This window comes from Poecilia latipinna, unplaced genomic scaffold (assembly GCF_001443285.1).
Source record: "Poecilia latipinna isolate Pla-1442-1.1 unplaced genomic scaffold, P_latipinna-1.0 Scaffold1469, whole genome shotgun sequence".
NCBI lineage: Eukaryota > Metazoa > Chordata > Actinopteri > Cyprinodontiformes > Poeciliidae > Poecilia > Poecilia latipinna.
Window position 1 is genome coordinate 124175 of NW_015114085.1, and position 8086 is coordinate 132260.

At 34.0% G+C, this 8086-nt stretch overlaps 1 long non-coding RNA gene across 1 annotated transcript; it reads left to right on the plus strand.

Annotated features, from left to right (window-relative positions):
* The first annotated feature begins 2715 nt into the window (after window positions 1-2715).
* LOC106962887 (uncharacterized) lies at window positions 2716-6465 on the plus strand. Its single transcript, XR_001428072.1, has 5 exons — window positions 2716-2808; window positions 3052-3140; window positions 5311-5589; window positions 5697-5723; window positions 5815-6465. It is a non-coding gene; the product is annotated as an uncharacterized LOC106962887 (long non-coding RNA).
* The last annotated feature ends 1621 nt before the right edge of the window (window positions 6466-8086 follow it).

The following is an 8086-nucleotide window of genomic DNA, read 5'->3' on the forward strand; positions in this document are numbered from 1 at the left end:
TAAAAAAAAAAAAAAATTTGAAAAAAGAAAAAAAAAAAAAAAACAAAACCAACCCCCCCCCCCACCCCCCCCCCCCCCCCCCCCCCGGCCAAAAAAAAACTGGACTTGTAAAGCAAAATCGAAAAAAAAAGGTGTACAGAAGTGGTTTTATACTGATCCACACAAAAAAATGTTTTATGAAGCTGTGAAATAATAAATATAAACTGTTATCAATTGAGGTGAAGCAACAAGTTAACAGTTTAGGAGAGAATAAGATGTAACTTCAGATTCTACCATTTGCATGTCTGGATGGAGAGATCCGGAGATTAAACAGAGCCTCCAGAGACCACAAAGATGTTGAGTAATAAGAAGGAGTTGAGATCAATCTTTTCCCAAATAAATGTGATTAAAAAAAAACTTTAAAAAAAATTGGATCAGATATGAAAAGATAGACTTCCTTTAGAGCGCTATATGGAAAGTCACTCAGCAACTGAGGTCAGAAAACTAATGAAGGTAGTACATTTCAGGAATGACAACATAGAAATTTTATTCCAGCCATCAAATTAATTTGATAGTAGACAATCTGAAGAGTCCTGTTCAAACAGATCCTTAAAACTCATCCTTGACAATTTTCAGTTTCAAACACTAGAGGGCGCTCAGTGTTGCTGATTTTAAAGTTAAATATTTGATACTTTAATCATCAAATTACAACTATGGTTCAATTCATTATTGATGTAAAAGCAAAGTTTCGCTCTGCAGATTGTCTGTGCTCTATCACGCTGAGACAAAATAATAAACTCAGCTAAAAGAAAATGTATTCAACAATATGCAAAGTGTGTTCATTTAAAAAGAAGAGGGGAGTCTGTGTCAGTCAGTAGAGGAAGGAACTCCCATCAGTTCAGCTTCAGCATCAACCATGTTCTCTGTAGCTCTGATGCTGCTGCTGACAGCTGGATCAAGTGAGAAGCTTTGGGTCGATTCAAACTAATAACTGCACTAGATTCACGAAAATTTTGATGAATTATGACATCAATTCTGTTTCCTTTTTTTCTTAGATGTCTTGAGCATCGATCTGATTCAGCCAGACTCCCAGATTGTCCAGCCTGGACAGTCTTTGACCATCGTCTGTCGGCCCTCTGGTTATTCTTTGACTGCTGTATTTGCAACAGGTTGGATCAGACAGCGTGATGGAAAACCACTGGAATGGATTTTTCATATGTGGGGACATAATGGTGACTTTTACCAAAATGATGCCCTGAAGAACAAGTTCAGCTACAGCAGAGACATTTCTGCTGGAACAGTAACAATAACAGGACAGAATCTGCAGCCTGAGGATGCAGCTGTTTATTACTGTGTGAGATGAGACACAGTGACACAAACCACATGGAAGCCTGAACAAAAACCAGCCAACCATCAGGATGCAATTACAGAAAGCCTTTTCTGTGTTTGGATAAAGAGACGGTGGCATTTCTAATAAGTCTCTAATAACTAAACAATTTGACTAACATTCACAAAGAACCCACTAAAATCGAGTGTTAAGTTCAAAACTGATTTACATATTTATTGAGCTTTGAATTGTGACTTTCAGCTTGCTTGTAAATTTCCTTAGTTTTTTTTCCTCCTCTGTTTCTTACAGTAGCCTACAATAAAGATATTCATGAGGCTTTTGTTTTGTTTCCAAAAGAATAATCAGCTCCATCTTTGACATGTTGGTCCTAATAAATTAGTTGAAAGAAGTTATCCAACTAATCTAAACAACCTGGGTGAGGCAATAGGAATTACTGGAAATGTACTTTATAATATAGCAAAATTAAAAAAAGTCTGTCCTCTGACACAATGTGGAATCACATGTCTTTCCAACAGCATTAGCCCCAGAATACAGTTCAATTCAATTTAAAATAGTGATTAAGAATTGGATTCAGGATAGACCGTCCATGCCTGAGTGTGCACTGGACGTCTCTGCTCTAACCAAGTAACAGTCTGATGCTACGTTCATTGTCAGCTTCAGCACTCACTCTTTAGGGGATCTTGCCACATTCTGTACACCTTCTGACACTGCAGCTCAAATCTATTAGCAGTTTCTGCCTCCAGTGTACAAACAGGTTGAACTTATGTCTGCCTCAAATCTTCCTCGTTCTACTTAAACAATCTGAACAGATGAGATAAAACCACAAAAACAGAAACCATCTAGTGTCTGTTGTTTTATCTTTATTTGTGCTGCATATCTTGCATCGTTTTTATACACGTGTATAGGAGACATAAATGATGGCTTAATGGTAAACTTTAAAAAGTATTACTGAGCAACATGCAGATTGTTATAGAGAGAATAAATTTACCAGCAGACTATGACATAATAATGACACATTATGACATTTAGAGATGTGTTTCTATTTCATAAAGAAAATGCATTAAAAAAGCACAGAAATCACCAACCTCTTTTTTATTGGTGAAAAAATAAACAATGAGTTGACATACAGTTTTTTTTTTTTATTGTCTCAGCACATTAATTGTCAATTTTTGTTAAAATGGAAATGTTTTAAACATAGAGCTTAAAAACTAATAAATATGTTTAAAATTATTGCTAATTGAACCAAAAATATGAATAAACTCTGCAACTTTTGTCGCTGTCACATTTCTTTGACTTCTGTTTTTATCCTCCCACCTCAGGGTGGTGTAGGTTTTTGCATTAGGGTTTTTTACTGTGATATTACGGGGTGGCACACAGATACACACAAATACAAAAACCTCAGAATATAAACCTGAGACAGAAATCCTCTCATATGCAGAGAAAATAAAGACAGAACATCTCCAGCATTTGCAGAACATGAGGTAAATATACTGTTTATCTATTTGGAAGCTTAGAAGTTTAACAATTATCCGTTTAAATTAATAAAGCAGCAAAGGTAATTCAGAGTCCATTTCAGTTTTAAAGTCTGATTGAGAGTTGGCACAAAGTTTATTTCAAAGCAAACACTTATGGAGATCAGACTCCTCCGTGAATGTTAATCTGTTCCAGTAAAGTGTGGTAAACACATGGATCTGGTTTTAGTTGGTGTTTCTGTGGTGCTGCAGGTTTTTGTTATAGGACTCAGTGAAGATGTAGCACTGTGATGGAGTTTTTGACTACTGGGGAGATGGAACCACAGTCACTGTTCGTCCAGGTGAGACTTTTTACAATATTATCTAAACCCTGCTTTCTTGCTGTATTTTAAAGTTATTTTGGTAATATGAAGTGTTGTTTTTTTTGGTTTCGGTGGTTATAGTACGTTAAAAACACGCTGAACAAACCGCCTGAAGAGATTTGACATTATAGAGGAGATAATTTTACAATGTTCCTAATTTATGTGTTTGTTTGTTTTTTAATTTATTTAAAATAATATTCCATGAATTTTGTTCGTATTGTTTTTGTTCAGTTTTAATTGTCCCTCTGATCAGCAAAATTGTTCTTTTTCACAAAAGAGTTTAGGCTTTAGCTTGATATTATTACTTGGAATGTGAGATAAAAGGAATTAAACAGGGTAGAAAAATAAAGTATTATAATCGATTCTTCCAAAGACCCAAAATGTCTTCCACAGTGTCACTCACATTAAAGCATGAAAGCATTGCAGTTACATGAAACCTAACAACTGCATAATAAAATAATTGAAAACAAAATGAAATGACAACTACTGCAATAATAAATCGAATCAAAATTGATCAGTTTATTTGTGAAAACTAAACATAATACAAAAAAATAATTGTTTTAAAGATAAGAAAAAAGACAAAGTACTTAAGCAATATAGCACAAGTATTTCATACCATTAACAGTTGAGGTGAAATGGAAAACATGAAAATTCATAAATCCTGATTTAAATTGAAACTTTATTGCATCAAGTATATTTCCCGTATTAAAATTGTCCTATCAGTTGAAGCCATTTTAATTACTGAAGAGAAACAGAGTTTTAATATGTTGTAGTTTTGCAAAAACAAAGATTTAGAGATCCTTTAGTCCTCAGATATCTGTAACCGTAAAATAGAATATTTGAGTGAAAAATGTTTCTGTAGATGAAAACTTAACTGAGTCAGTTTCCTCTGCTTCACTGCGGCTCCTTGAACAGAATTAAACCAACTCTCAAGTGTTGTCTAAATAATTTATACTAAAAATGTAGTTTGTGTGGAAGGAGCTGACTTCAGTAAAGTTTTCTCCCTGCAAACACACACACACCGCTCCGTCCTCAGGAACATTAGAATCTCACATTCTTGGAGAATTTAAATCCATTGGTCTAAAGCAAAAACAAAGTATCTGCAGCTGCTTCAAACACACAAAGAAGCTCAAAAACTTTACTTGTTTTATTGCATATTTAAAGCTGCAGATGGGCAACATTACGAAAATTAAAAAAGCTGTTTTCATCTAATTAAATTTGTACTCAATATCATGTTTGATAAAACACTTAATGTAAGAGAAGCTTTATTGTTTAAAAAACTGCAACATAAAGAACATTGAGTTGTATGAGCTCAAAAGACAGTATGGGAATCAAATAATTGTCATTATTTGTGATTAAGATTATGAGGTATAATAAAATAGCACAATCATACAACGACACAACCAAAACTTATGTTAAAAATAAAATGAAGTCAAAACAAGAGAGAAGATTGACCTAAGAGGAAACATAAATATATACTTCTAAAATCAGACGAAAAATGGAAAATTAAAAAAATAAATAAATAAAAAATCAGAAACAACAAAAGGTCAAGGAACTTAATTTATTTTTGAACAATTGCTTGTGTTTATGTTACACATTTTAACTGTTTAAATGTAGTTTAATTTATACACAACATATTTTTTAATTTACATAATTTATTAAAATAATGACTGGAATTAATAACCCAAAAGCATGGCTATAAAGACAATGGTACTGACATAATATCACTGCCTATTAATAAAGTAATAATAGTTTGTAATAAAAAATGTTAGACTTACGGGGATTTATATAAAATATATTTAATTTATGTGTTATAAAGATCTGATAAAAGTAAAATTTTTAAAATGGTCTTAAAAGTACAAGCTAAGTAAAGCATAAATGTATTTAAATTTGTGAAGTAAGAGGAATATTTATTTACAAATATAATATGTTTCTGGCCCCATAAGGCAATTCAATGGCAAAATGTAAGTTTTTGAAAACTATTTTTAAGTTTAAAATTCTTAAGTTATGATTTTAAACAAAGATAATTATATGAACATTTTAGAGAAAAAAAATTATCATGTTTATCTTACTTGACAAATTTCTGTTCATATTTTTTGCTACATTTGATTCATTAAAATCACGATTTGCTTTTTCTTTGTTGGAACAGATGGTCCCTCTCAGACTCCGTCCCTGTTCGTCCTCAGTCCTCTGTCGAATCCTGACTCCCCCCTGAAGTCAGCAGATGATCTCGGTCCAAACGTCTGTCTGGCCACAGGTTTCCGTCCAAAGGGGGAAGAGGTGGTTCTGAAACAAAAAGGGGGTCCGGTCAACGTGAGCACTGATGATGCAGTTCTGTCAAAGGACGGGACCTACAACTATGCTGTATTCAGTAATGAAACCATTTACTCCTGTGGGATGAACGGGACCTTCGGCAACAATGAAGCTGGTACTAAACAAATAAAACTGTCTATGTTTGATCAAATGGAAATTTTCAGCTGCTGAATTAATGTTCATGTAATTAATTTACCACCTGTCCTTTCTGTGTCCAAACAGATGATGAATGTGGCAGCATTTATCCAGGTCAGTCTGATCTCTTCCTGTCTCAGTTTGGTTCCATCGCTGCTGTCAGCTGTTTGTGTTCGAGTCTGAACTCTGTTTCTCTTTCGTCCAGAAAAAGCCAAGCTGAACTTCTACCTGCTGCTGATGAACGGAGTCCGAGTGGTGTTCACCAAAGCTCTGGCCTTCAGCACCGTCCTCACCATCAGAGGCCTGATCTTCTGAGAAAAAAATTATATACCACACAAACTTCAAGTCAATAAGATTTAAAGTTTGAAACTTTGCTGTCAGATTTTTCCTCCTAATTGTGTAAATCTGAAGAGTGACATATTTATCACTGAAAGCATTTAGTCAAGTTTATTTTTAGCCAAGTTTAAAAAGGCAGTTCAATGTGCTTTGCATCATGAAAACATAATACAGAAACCGATTATGAAATAAGCAGTGAACATTACATGATGGCAAATGGTGTCATCAAAATCATTAAGCAAAAATACATTATAAGACAATTGAACAAAAAACTCTCCCTAAAACCTTCTGTCAATTAAATATACATTTGTATTCAGGCAGCTCTCGTCTCAAATGAAATGTGCTTAGATCTTGTTGCAATCCATGAAAGATTTGCAGATTTAAAATGTTGCATGAAAACATTTTCTAAGAAGTTTTAAAATATGCTTTGTATTTTATGCTTTAAAGCCTGGAAGTATCTTATTAATTTCTATTAAATTGTCAAGTTATGTTATTTCATTAAATATGTTCCTGTTTTTTGTTGGCTTGGTTCTTTTTTTATGTCTGCTTAATCCTGTTTTGGTATTTTTAGACATCATATCTTTTAGCATGAGTTTGATGAAGCTCAGGTTCTTTTATTACAGTTCACGTCTTGTTTTTCGGTGCAACAGTTTCATCAGTTGAAACCACATTTCGACAGGAAGTTTAAGCAGGAGATGCAAATCTGACTGGAACCAAACAGCAGCTCGGTTTCCCATCAACGGGGTGCGATTTGGTTAACCTCACTTCTGGCTCTGGTTCTGCCTTTCGCACAAGCTTTTTACAGTCGTAGAAAAAAAAAAGTATTTTTTTAACCAGCAGTAAGCACAAAGTCTTTTTCAATCATGAAATGAATTATGCTGTACTTTTTTATGCTACTAAAAAAAACAGCACAGAACTGATGAGAGATTTTGTTCGAATTTTTATTGTGAATACAATTCCTGACTGTTGGGCTGAATTAGTTTTTTGGATTACACTTTTAATGCAAAAATGCATAAACTTTATAATAAGCTCACTTAATGAGGAAATTTTATGTCGTGACATAAAAGCTTATTTGTCTTAATTAAGGAAGATGTGAGTCAGCGGATTTTTCTCTGGGGAAATTATTAGAAGAATGAGGACAGGTCAAATATGCTCTAACAAGGATGCAGATTCTTGGAGGAAAAAGGCAGTGCAATAAAAGTTAGACTTAGTTTAACACAAAACAATGATGTGTCAGCAATATTACAATAGTAAGTTTGCCCATAAGATTATAAATGGACAAATTGATAACGTATTACGTGATTATTAGGACACTGCTCTGAACAGTATGTTTCTCATACTCCCTGGTAGATCAGCTGTAAGTGAAAGAGTAAACCATGGTGTGTGTCAGGATGTGTGTGTGCTTCACACAAACACAACTGCTTCTAGTTGTTAACTGGATTCCCATGATGAAAAGTGTAATAAATGGGTTAGTTTTAGGATTAATGCTGTCATAATTAATGTATTAATCTGTCAAAGGTAATTGTAAAAGGACAATATCTCAGAAACACATTACAGAGTTGCTGTACCCGTAGTCTGCAGCTAAACAAAAGAGCATAATGAGGCTGGACAACAAAACATATCCAATTTTGCCACTGTAAAATATGGTGGGAACTCTTTTACATAAAGCAGCACACAGAGAAAGTCTTCTGCTTTCTCTATGACAGGATTCAGAGAAGCCCAGGATTCACCAGAGAGGGCGCCGTAACACCACTGATGATTCATAAGACGTCTGAAATTAAGTCAGTTCTCCTCAATATATGTGGCTGCAGCTATTTTATGTACCGTTATGCATAATTTGTTCAAGGTGCCATTGTTTAAAATTGTGAAACAAGAACAATATAAACAACAGCAGGGTATCAGATGATAGCAATGAAAAACTCAATTATAAAAATAATTTTACAATATGGACTGACTGCAGGTTATCTGAAATAGATAAGAGCAAAAAGCTCTTACAGACAGATAGATCATTAGATTAGAGGAAAGAGGAATAGACAAAAGTCTTCATTTTTTTAGAATAATTTCATTATCATTACCAGAGGATCCAGCACTGCTCTGGTCCTGCTGCAGGTTTCCATCAATGTAATTTATGCTCTGATGTG